Here is a 12,445-nt window from a genome sequence, read left to right as displayed (position 1 = left end):
CAGTGTATAGTGTGCCCCCTGTCATTGGAAGGGGGTCAGGAATGTCTCTCGGGAGATGTGCCTGAAGGGAGGGGGAGAACCAGCCCCCGGAAGATGTATGCCCCATCTTTTGAGGAGCTAGAACACGGGTATAGGCCCTGCACTTGAGACCTTACACTAACCAAGGGGAACCCCCACCCGCCCCGAGTATACAGAAAAGTAAAGTGGGGACCTTGAAGGCAAATCCAAGGGGGCCTGGGCCACAGGTCGCAATGCTGGCTGGTGTGTGAGTAGGAGCTGTCTGTGGAAGAGGTCTGTGGTTAATGCTGGTTATACAAACACCAGGTATCTGAAGAGGCAGCAAGGTTGGGAGCCAGCCCAGGAGTGGGCTGCGGCAGATGAGCAGGCGACACTCCGCAGCCTGAGTCTGAGGGCGAACAGAGAGACAGGGAAATCAAGGGATTGTGGGAAAGGAAAAGAACCTCTCACACAGACTATCTAAGTCTCTCTTTAGCCGAGAGTTAATAACTCCAGCACAACTAAAGCTTGCAGAGAGGCTGCCCACATAGACAATGTCCCTTCTTTGTAGAGGTATTTCCAATAAGAAGCTAAAGCAGGGTCGGCTCAGCCCTTTAAAGATGGCTCAGCCAGCCAAGGCCACTGTGGAGCCGACAACCAGAGATCCAGCCATAGAACCACAGGAGGAGGGGCTCCCAAGAGTGTCTTCTGACCTCCACATGCTCGCGGTGGCGTGCTTATGCCCACACTCACGCATATCCTACACACACAATAATAAATATATACTGAACCAGCAACGAACCACGGTGATGGCCCAAGATTGTGTGACCTTTGAGTGTGACCTTTCTCCATTTCCAGCTAAACCTGCCATTTTCTCGGAATCTCCAAACCCCATTTACAGTCAAAGGCCCCATGTTCCGTCTGTGTGGCCCAAGGTTTCACCATCATACTGGAATCCTCCCCAAGGTGTACAGAGGCACCCTACGATCTCACCTGGGATGGAAACAGGACTAGCAAGGTGACCCAGCGGTTAAGAGCACAGGTTCAGATCCCAGCACTCACGTGACAAGCCAGGCATCTGGCAAATGCCTGTAACTCTGGGATGGAGGGACCCAATGCCCTCTTCCAGCCTCCTAGCACAAAGGCATATGCCCCTGCACACACCTGTTCACATACACGCACACAAAATAATAAATCTTTTCTTTTTAAGAGAAAAAGGGGACTGGGTATAGTGGTACACGCCTTTAATCCCAGCACTCAGGAGGCAGAAGCAGGTGGATCTCTGTAGGTTCAAAGCTAGCTTGCTCTACACAGTGACTTCAAGGCCAACCAGGGCTACATAGTGAGACCTTGCCTGAGAAAGAAAGAGAGTTGAGTCAGGCAAAGAAAAAGGAAAAGAGGCAGGTCCCTTAGAAACCCCACGAGCAGCATAATTCCAAAAGCTCCAAAATCCCATACAGCTAGAGCTGAGACCGGGGACCCTTCAGAGGCTCCACCATCACCTGTGCATCCTGCCCTTTTCGTACGCTCCACTCTTCCTGTTAAATCCCATGTTTACATCTGTGTCTGTGTGTGCGCTCGAGGTGTGCATGCTTCTGTGCATATGTGCGGTGTACACTCACCAGCACATGCACACCCGGAAGCCAGATGCTGGCAGGAGGGGGGCTTCCTCGGCTGCTTCTTCACCTTATCTTTTCCAGACAGGCTCTCCCACAGCCCAGGCTGACCCTGAACTTGCTAAGTAGCTGAGGATAGCCTCCTGATCTGCCAAGCTCTGTTTATCCTGTTGGAAAGGGAACCCAGGGCCTTTGTATGCGGGGCAAGCGCTCTACCAACTGGGCTACCTCCTTAGCCCTAAATTCTTTTCTTCTTTTTTCAAAATGATTGTTTTTATTTTATGTGCATCGGTGTCTTGCCTGCATGTATGTCTGTGTGAGGGAGTCAGTTCCCTGGAACTGGAGTTACAGACAGTTGTGAGCTGCTGCCATGTGGGTGCTGGGAACTGAACCTGGGTCCTCTGGAAGAGCAGCGAATGCTCTTAACTGCTGAGCCATCTCTTTAGCTCCCCACCCCCCAAACTCTTCCTTAAATAAACTCAACTCTGCTTTATACCGACTCATCCTGGAATTCTTTTCTGCAGCGCTACATGAGTGGAGATCTCTGAAAAGCACCCTGCAGGCTGCTGCAGGCGGCAGTGTGGAACTTCTGTGCAGGTCCACAGGGATAGACGAGAGCAGCACCGGAGACGGAGGGCCTGTACTGGCCTCGAAGCACGGTGACCAGCCCAAGTGGACTTGGGAATTGCTGTCTATGAGGGGGCAATGGACATCAAGCTCCTTGGACACCAGGCTCCCTCTCAGCAGCACCCAGGACAGACAGGCCGCTACCAGCTGCTCTGGAAACATTTGACTGAGCGCAGCCTCACAAAACTGTGCCCTGCTTAGTCACTGAGAGGGCCACATTACAGAGACCGAGGATTGCTGGGCGTCAGTGTCCAAACCCACCAGAAGCTGGGTCCCGCTCTAAGCTCTTGGCAAACACTGGATTCTCATGAGCATCTTGGATGTGGGTGTTAAGAGCATCCTTAGTTCACTGATGGGGAGGCCCAGGCACAGAGAAGTTGAAGAACCTGCCTGAAGTCACACAGCAAGAGTGAAAAGGTGAGGGTGACTGCTAAGAGTCACACAGGTCAGGCAGGGAAAAGAGCTCCTCGAGGGGACCGGTGGGAACTCAGGGCGCCCCAGGACCTCTCTCTCTCTCTCTCTCTCTTTCTCCCTCCCTCCCTCCAGTAGTTGAGGAGTACACCAACAAGGCCTTCAGCAGTTGCTTTTTTTTGGGGGGGGGGGGTGGAGGGACATACGGGGTGGAGTTGAGGCTCCCTTTGGAGGGTATCTCTCCTGGAACTCAGTCCCAGACCTCAGGCTCCCTGGAGTAGGGGTGTGACATCTGCCCAGGCACCATGAGTCACCCTTTTGAGGGGGCCCCCCATCTCTTCCGCCACTTGAAAGCTACGAAGGAGAGATAGGTCGCTGAGGGCCAAAGGAAAGCAGCGGAGGATGTGAACTGGGGGGCCTGAGGTCCCAAGAGGAAGGTGGCCCTTTCCCGTGGGTCGAGTGCCTGACCACAGGCTCCTGATTAACTCCACACCCCCTGCCACATCCCAGTACCCATAGACCAGGGCCTGCCGAAGCCAGCATCTCCATAAGCCTGCCCCCACCCCCTGTGAAGCTCAGCCTGTCACCAAATACTTGCAGAGCGCTGGCTCTGGGAGAGCCTGGTCTAGCTGCTGCAGCATGGAACCCTGAGGAAACTCCAGAACCTTCTTCCTCCAATATAACCTGACCCAACCCAGCCCCATCCCTCAAGCCAGGGCCCTGCCACCCTCAAAGACACAGTCATCGTATCCCCTCATGCCCACCCTAAAGCCAGAGGCATCTCTACAAATCACATAGGGTTAATGATCTCCACAGAAAACCAGTAATAACTGGGTGTCCATCGGGGGCTCAAAAGAAACAACAGGGGGCTGGAGAGATGGCTCAGTGGCTAAGAACACTGGCTGTTCTTCCAGAGGACCTGGGTTCAATTCCCAGCACCCACATGACAGCCTATAACTGCCTGTAACTCTACCTCCAGGGGATCTGACAGCCTCACACAAACATATATGCAGGCAAAATACCAATGTACATAAAATAAATAAACCATTTTTTTAAAAAAGAAACAACAGCCTCATCACCCTGAGGACACTGGGGAGCACCAGAGTTCAGTATAGTTTGGAAAGATGCTCCTGCCTCACTGTCAAAGTAGAGAGAAAGATGTAAAGATTATGGTCTCCTGATGGCAGGGAACTATCTCCACTGGCATCGTGGAGCCTTGCTTTTCTCATCTGGAAAGTGGGGTCAATCTCACCAGCTACCTACCCTACAGGGCTGGTGAGGGATTGAGATGACCCGGGCCCTGGGCCCTGTGCTGCCCACAGCAAACAAGAGCTACTACTGCTGTAGTAAGACTGGTTTGTGCATGTGTGTGTGCAGATGTATGCACACGTGCTCAAGGCTTAGAGAACATTCTGGAAGAATCCCCAAGTCTTCACAATGTTTTATCTGACAAGGGGTAGGACCGGAAAAGGGAAATCTCCTTCCTACTTTATATCCTGTGTCAGGTGACATCTGGAAGTTACTTTCTCATGGTAATAACTATTATCTGCAGTGCTAGGGATGGAACCTGAGGACCTGTGCTCACTAGGCAAGTAGCCCGGGACCACTGAGAACTTAAGAACGTTTGAGAGTACTGCACAATCTCCCTGTACTAAGGCCTAAGTGGCTGGCTCAGGGTCCACTGATCTGCTCTGGGTACGGCCCTCACCGCCCAGCCTCCCACTGCCCAGGACTCCACACTCCTTCTCTGGGAGGTTCACAAGAAGAGGTTCACCTGTTCTCAGACTGAGGGAGGCCAGGTGAGGCTGGGGCATGGCTTTGCATCTAACTGAATTTCTCCACAAGTCATGGTGCCCTCCCAGTTTTCCTCTTGTCAAATGGGCATGGGCTGGGGTATGATTCAGTGGAGGGTGCTCGCCTATACACATGAGCCCCCACTTCCATCATCAATCAAAACAAGCAAACGAAGAGATGGATGGATGGATGGATGGATGGATGGCCGGACGGACGGACAGATGGACAGATGGATAGATGGGTGGGTGGACAGACAGACAGCCGGATGGACAGACAGACAGGGCTCATAATAAGCCTAACATCTGGAGCTAAAGAGTCCACGTGACAGGATAGAATTGGTTTCTGATAAACACTGTCCTCACAGAGAACAGAGAAGTAGTACAAGAGGGGCTGGCGGGGCCTTGAATGCCAACACAAAGCTGGGTACTTACAAGGGATTCCCATTGTCCCTACAGCATAGCCAAGTAGAGGCTACGGTTGCACCCCTCAAAGATGAGACCAAGGTTCAGAGAAGCCAGAGCCTGGCCCAAGGCAACAGAGGAAATAAAGGGTGCAGACATGCCCCTGGACTCTGTCCAACATGCAGAGGGTCCCCATTGCCCAAGGTACCACAGGAGTCAAAGAGTGATCACAGGCCTGGGGCTACAATGCCAAGGGGCAGGTGCCAGCTCACACTCCTAGGCACACAGACTAGGCAGGCCTCAGTTTACCCCTCCAAAATTGAAATGGCATGATTGTTCCTGCTTAATCGAGCATGTTGTAGGGAAGATTCAGAGTAGTGGTGTTTGCACAGGCCTCAGCAGGCAGGAAGTGACAAGTGTCTGCTGATACCGCCATTTCTGTCTTGACCTCTGACCTCTTTTGATTGTTGTCACCATCGGACAAAGACCTCCTAAAGTCTCCCCAAGCACCAAGGGACAGACTAGGAAAGGAATCTGAGAGTCACAGTCTATAGACAATATGGAGGCCAGAGAGAACAAGAGAAAACATTCTAGAGACCAGAGAAATGGCTCAGTGGTTAAAAGTGTATACTGCTCCTGCAGAGGCCCCACATTCAGTTCCCAGCACCTCCATTTAGAGAGCTCAGAGACACCTGTAACCCCAGTTCCGGGACCTCCATGGGCACTGGCACTAAAGTACACAGACACCCATACACAGACACACACATACACATAACTAAAATATAATACACATCTTAAAAAAGAATACACTGAAATCAGTCACATACAAAATGTGTAAAGTAGGCTAAGCTGTCATCTGAAAGTCAGTAACATATTCACACATCATTAGTGTTCAATGTGAAATGAAGGAAAGCTTAGCATTATAAATATAAATAAAGGTTTTATTCCCATAAAACCTTCAAGTTGAGCACAAACCCTGTAAAAACCCTAGTGAGATGCCAGGCAAGGTTGTGATTGCCTTTAATCTCAGGACTCAGAAGGCTGAAGCAAGTGGATCTCTGTGAGTTCAATGCTAACCTGGTCACATAGTGAGTTCCAGGCCAATCAGGGCTATATAGTAAGAGCCTGTCTCCAAAAGTCAAACAAACCAACAAATTAAAAACAAAAACAAAAACCTAATGGACTTGTTGTGGTGGTGCACACCTTTCATCCCAGCACTTGGGAGGCAGAGACAGATGGATCTCTGTGAGTTCAAGGCCAGCCTGGTCTACAAAGTAAGTTCCAGGACAGCCAAGGCTACATAGTAAGACCCTGTCTCAAAAAAAAAGACCCTAATGGGATTTATAAAATACATTTTTATTTTTATTTTGCATATACAAGTATTTGCTTTCGTGTACATATGTTCACCTTGCTGTGCTTTTTGCCCAAAGAGGCCAGAAAAGGACATTGGGTCCCTGGGGCCTGGAATACAGGCAGTTCTGAGCCACCATGCGGGAGCTGGAAACTAACCCCAGGTTCTCCATAAGAGCAGCCAGTGCTCTTAACTACTGGGCCATCTTTCTAGGCCTGAATTTTTTTCTTTTTCTTTTAGTGAGTCAATTTTCTTGTTGTTGCTTTTGGTTTTGTGTTTTTGTTTGGAGACAGGTTTTTCTTCGAAGCCCTGGCTGTCCTGGAACTTAGACCAGGACAGTGCTGGGTTCCCAAGTGTGCCTCCATGCTTAGCTACGGTCTAAGTTTTTATGTGGACTGATATATCTTCTTTTTCAAAAGAAACTTAAGTCTTTAAAATATTACTTAGGCTAGGCATGGTGGTGCACACCTTTAATCCTAGCACTTGGGAGGTAGAGGCAGACAGATCTCTGTGAGTTTGAGACCAACCTAGTCTACAGATCAAGTTCCAGGACAGCCAGGGCTACATAGAGAAACCCTGTCTCAAAAAAACAAACAAACAACAACAACAAAAAAACAAAAAAACCCACCAAACTCTGCCTGGCTTGTTAAACAAATTTAAATTAGAAAAAAAAAATGTTTGCAACTCATATGATAGACAAGAGTTTTTTCTTAATATATAAAGAGCTCACACAAGATAAAAAAAAATAAGCTCAGTCAGTTCACAGGAAAAGCAAACTGAAAGAGCTGTAAACACACCACAAGACTCAACAGACAGACACAAGCCGAACCTCACTGGGCACCCAGCAACAGCGGAGTCCACAGGCTCTTCAAGTGTGCATGGAACATTCTCCAAGTCAGACCATGTGCTGTGCCATAAAGCAAGGCTCAGTAAATTTAAAAGAAATGAAATCACACAAAGCGTGTTTCCAGCCCTGGCAGAGCAGAATAAATCAATAACAGAAAGTGATCGGGGACCTCAAAGGTGAAAACTACTGAGGAAGAAGACACTGAAATAATTAGAAAATACTTAGAAAAGAAAATGAAAACACAGCATAGCAAGATTCTGAATGCACTAAACAGGGAACTTCAAGAGGACTTTGCAGCTTAAATGTCTCTGCCAGAAAAGGGAGGTCGACACAATATGCTGACCTACCACCGTCTAAACAAACCAAACTCGGGGTAAGCAAAATGAAAGAAATAATAAAGCTCCGTGTGGAATTGACAGAGCAGAGAAGAGCGAGAAGAATCCACAAAAGCAAGTTAGTGCTTTTGAAAGATCAACAATACAGTTCTAATAGCTACTGATCAAGGAAGAAAGAGAAGACTCACACTACCCAGGCCGGAGTGAAAGCAGATCATCAAAACCCTGAAAGAAATAAAATACGCAGGGTGTGGTGACGCATACCTGTAATCCCTGGACTCTGGAAGCTGAAGCAAGAGGATGGCAAGCTTGAGGGTAGCCTGAGCTACATAATGAAAATGCACTAGAAGGGTAGGGGAGACTCAAGCATCAGGGTCACCGTCAGAGGACAGCTTGTGGACGTCAACTCTCTCCCTCTACCATGTGGGTCCCGGGAATTGAACTCATCCACTGAGCCACCTTGCTGGCCCTAAGTCAGCACATTTTTTATTTGTGCATGTCTGTGCCTGCATGTATGCATGCCACCCATGTGCTGGTGTCCATGGAAGCCAAAAGAGGGTGTCAGATCCCCTGGAGCTGGGGTTGTAGGTGGTCATACGCCTCCCAATATGGGAACAAGAAATCAAATTCAGATCCTCTTAGAAGAGTAGCACACATTACTAACCACTGACTCATCTCTCCAGTCCCTGAATTAGTCATTTTAAAACTTCCCTTAAAAAGGCCCAGGCCAAGTCAGGTAGTAGTGGCATATACCTTCAATACCAGCATTAGAGAGCAAGCGAATCTCTGTGAGTTCAAGGCCAGCCTGGTCTACAGAGCTAATTCTAGGACAGCCAGGTTTACACAGAGAAACCCTGTCTAAAAAAAAAAAAAAAAGAAAAGAAAAGAAAGAGAAAGAAAAGAAAGAAAGAGGCCCAGATTGCTTCACTTCCCTTGACCTTAGCCGAATGACTGGGAGACTTCAGTGGTGGACTGGACCAGATAATCAGGGAGTGTTAAGGCCAGTTCTCCATCAGAGCACATCTCCAATTCACTCCATGAAGCCAGTGCTCCCTTACACTGGAATGCCATAAAGACATCATGGGCAAATAACAAACTGACATCTCAGAATCTGGAGGTAAAAACTGTCCACAGATAACAAGCAAACTTCCTCTGGACACATAGGGGAAAATCTGTGCCAGGCCAAATGTCTCTTTATCCCAGGGTGCACGTTTGGTTTCATTTCTAAAAGCCGGTGACTAACACACCACCCTACAGAACAAACCCACATGATGATCTCAACGTGGGGTGATCTAAACACACACGGAAAAGATGTCTGATAGAACCCCACACCCTTTCACCACAAAACACACACACAAAAGCAGTGGGCCCTACCTGAGATTCCAACAGTCAGAAAGCGGAGGGAGAAAGAGCACCGGTTTTGAGGCTACCCTGGGCAACGTGAGGCTCTATCGAAGAATCGGGGAACGGGAGGAGGAAGTGAGAGAGGAGGATGAGAGAGAGGAAGAGATGGGGAAGATGGACGGGGCAAGTGGGGCACTACCTTACCTGACAGAGGGCGTCTAGAAAAGCCACAGCTCTCACGTGGTGTTAATGGTGACAGACAGCAAAGCCCAGACAGACGTCCCCAGCAGCACTTCCGTTTGAAACTGTACTCGGGGCTCCAGCCAGGGCAGCTGAGGAGGAAAGTAACATACAACACACTCAGGCTAAGAAAGAAGGTGCCAAGTTACCTCTACTTGCAGACGACACAGTTGGTTTGCTTGTTGGTTTTCTTTTGAGACAGTCTCAGGTAGCCCAGGATGGCTTTGAGCTCCAAGGCTGGCTCCTAACTGATTGTCCTACCTCCATCTCCTAAATTCTGGGATTACAGGCATGTACCGCCACGCTGGGCCAACATGATTCGTACAGAGAAAACTCTAAGGATTCTACTAAAATCTCAGAACTAGTGAGTGAGCTCAGGAAGGTTGAACATTACAGAATCAACGTGTAAAAACGCGGTGGGTGAGATGGATAGCTGCGAGGGTAAAGGTGCCTGCCACCAAGCCACACATCCTGACTGATTCCCCAGGACCCACGTGGTGCAAGGAGAGAACCAACTCCCAAAAGCTGTCCTCTGACCTCCACTTACATGCCGTGGCACACGTGTGCACACACAAAATAAAAAATTTTAAAAACCTTTTTTAATTGAGCTTGGAGTGTGGCTCAGTGGTACAGTGCTCACAGCTTGCACACGGCCTTGAGTTTCATCCTCAGCCCCACAAAATACAGAAACTAGACACTAGCAACCAATACATTTCTAGACACTAGCAACTAATAAACCAAAAATGAAAATAAGAAAAGGATATCCCATAACATCAAAGAATCTAGAACAAGATCAACAAAAGAAAGGTAAGACCTGCCGGGCGGTGGTGGCGCACACCTTTAATCCCAGCACTCGGGAGGCAGAGGTAGGAGGATCTCTATGAGTTCGAGGCCAGCCTGGGCTACAAAGTGAGTTCTAGGAAAGGCGCAAAACCACACAGAGAAACCCTGTCTCGAAAAACCAAAAAAAAAAAAAAAAAAAAAAAAAAAAAAAGAAAGGTAAGACCTAAGCTCCCAAAAGCTACAAACTTGCTGTAAGAAGTTAAAGAGCTAATGAAAGGAAAGCCACCCTGTTCACAGGTCATGAGAGCAAATACTGGTCCGACGGCAACGTGGGCTGGGGGTGCTGTCAGCAAGACACCTGCCATACAACCATGTAGACCTGAGTTTGAGCCCCAGCACCCAGTGCCTGTAATCCCAACCCAGCACCCACTGCCTGTAAGCCCAGCCCAGCACCCAGTGCCTGTAAGCCCAGCCCAGCACCCACTGCATGTGAGCCCAGCCCAGCACCCACTGCATGTAAGCCCAGCCCAGTACTCACTGCATGTAAGCCCAGCCCAGCACCCACTGCCTGTAATCCCAGCCCAGCACCCACTGCATGTAAGCCCAGCCCAGCACCCAGTGCTTGTAATCCCAGCCCAGCACCCACTGCCTGTAATCCCAGCCCAGCACCCAGTGCCTGTAATCCCAGCCCAGCACCCACTGCCTGTAAGCCCAGCCCAGCACCCAGTGCCTGTAAGCCCAGCCCAGTACTCACTGCATGTAAACCCAGCCCAGCACCCACTGCCTGTAATCCCAGCACAGCACCCAGTGCATGTAAGCCCAGCCCAGCACTCACTGCCTGTAAACCCAGCCCAGCACCCACTACCTGCAAGCCCAGCCCAGCACCCACTGCATGTAAGCCCAGTCCAGCACCCACTGCATGTAAGCCCAGTCCAGCACCCAGTGCCTGTAATCCCAGCCCAGCACCAAGTGCCTGTAATCCCAGCCCAGCACCCACTGCCTGTAATCCCAGCCCAGCATCCGCTGCCTGTAATCCCAGCCCAGCACCCAGTGCCTGTAATCCCAGCCCAGCACCCACTGCCTATAATCTCAGCCCAGCACCCAGTGCCTGTAAGCCCAGCCCAGCATCCACTGCATGTAAGCCCAGCCCAGCACCCACTGCCGAAAGCCCAGCTGTGTGAAGCGGAGAAGGCAGATCCCTGCGGCTCACTTGAGCAACCTAGCCTACAGGGAGAGCCAAAAGTCAGTGAGAGAACCTGTCTCAACAAACAAAGTAGATGGCACCTGAGGAATGACATCTAAGGAGCCTCACCCCCCAACACACACACACACACACACACACACACACACACACACACACACACACACACGCACACACACACGATGGCAATACTCCCACCTGCTAAACTGAGGTGGCACAGCCCTACCAGAGTGCCAGCTGACTTCACTACAAAAACTGACAACCTGACTTAAAAATATATACGGAAAGTTGAGACATCCAGAATTGTCAAAAACCATCCTGAAACAGAAAACACAGTTGGAGGAGTTGCACTTCTCAGTTTCAAAACACACTGTAGACCTGAGGTCATCACTACAGTGTGGACTTCGACACCCCACACCTCACAACCCAACGGAACATAGCATCAGAAACACAGCTTCAGGGCTGGCAAGATGGCTCAGCGGATAATGTGATTGTATCATAAGCCTGATGGGCTCCGTTCAATCCCCAGAACACACACACAGGTAGGAGAGAACTGACTCCACAAAGCTGTTCTCTGAACTCCACGTGCGCACCAGGATGCACGCCCATACACATCCACTATTAATAACAATAGATGAACTTTTAAAAAGAAATACACACTCAAAGAGTCAGGTGACATTACAAGGGTACCAAGAGAACTCAATGGAGATAGCACAGTCTTTCAGCAAAGGCTGCCGGGGCAACTGGGAAGCCACACATGGCAGGAGAAAGCTTGGCAGTTTCCTCCAACTAGACACAAAACCAGCTTGAAATGGATCACAAGCCTGAACCTAAGAGGTGAAATGAAAAGCATGCACGAAGAAAGTTGGACACGGTGGCACACACCTGTAACCCCAGGACTTGGGAAGTGGAGTGGAGGCAGAGGCATCAGCCTCTACTACAAAGTCAAAAAAAGCAAAAAAAGAAACAAAGAAGCAAAAACTCATAAGGAAATATAAGCAAAATTTTTATGACCTTGGGTATAATGATTTCTCACACAGGACAATCAGGTACCAAGCAACAGAAGAAAAATAAGTTACTATTTATCCTAAATTAAAATCTTGATGGTCTTTCCAGAGGACACCCTTAACAAAGCAAAGAGAGGAGTCAGGAGAGGTATAGCAGGACTGGAATCCCAGCATGTGGGAGGCTGAGGCAGAAGGGTCATGAATTAGAGGCTAGCCTGAGCTACATAGTAAGGCACGTTACACCTAATGTTAATTGCTAACTAGACAGAATCTAGACTCACTAAGATGACAGGCCAGTGGGAAAGACTGTAGGAGATTATTTTGATTGCTTTATCTGAAGTGGGAGACACACCCACTGTGGGTGGCACCATTCCCTGGCTGGGATCCTGGACCGTATACGTAGACCGAGAGCTGGGCAGCAGCCCGCATTCACCCTCTCTGCCTCCTGACTATGGACGCAATGTTATCAGCTGGGTGCAGCTCCTGTACCT

General features: G+C 49.4%; 1 protein-coding gene across 10 annotated transcripts in view; it reads right to left on the bottom strand.

The window, feature by feature from the left end:
- The window catches only part of Src (SRC proto-oncogene, non-receptor tyrosine kinase), a 50,179-nt gene that overhangs the window by 16,147 nt on the left and 21,587 nt on the right, over window positions 1-12,445 (bottom strand). For 5 of the 10 annotated variants that reach the window (XM_052722586.1, XM_052722582.1, XM_052722590.1 and 2 more), the window contains exons 3-4: window positions 8,928-9,055; window positions 212-406 (exon numbers count right to left, since the gene is read on the bottom strand). The gene's annotated coding sequence lies outside the window, so the exon portion shown is untranslated. Of the gene's footprint in view, window positions 1-211; window positions 407-8,753; window positions 8,828-8,927; window positions 9,056-12,445 lie in introns of all 10 variants that reach the window. The other 5 variants (XM_052722585.1, XM_052722587.1, XM_052722583.1 and 2 more) reach the window with 5 other exon arrangements.

This window comes from Peromyscus californicus, unplaced genomic scaffold (genome assembly GCF_007827085.1).
Source record: "Peromyscus californicus insignis strain IS unplaced genomic scaffold, ASM782708v3 Scaffold_7__1_contigs__length_154581171, whole genome shotgun sequence".
Classification (NCBI taxonomy): domain Eukaryota; kingdom Metazoa; phylum Chordata; class Mammalia; order Rodentia; family Cricetidae; genus Peromyscus; species Peromyscus californicus.
The sequence above is the reverse complement of the archived record's forward strand: the minus strand, read 5'-3'. Positions and strand labels throughout refer to the sequence as shown.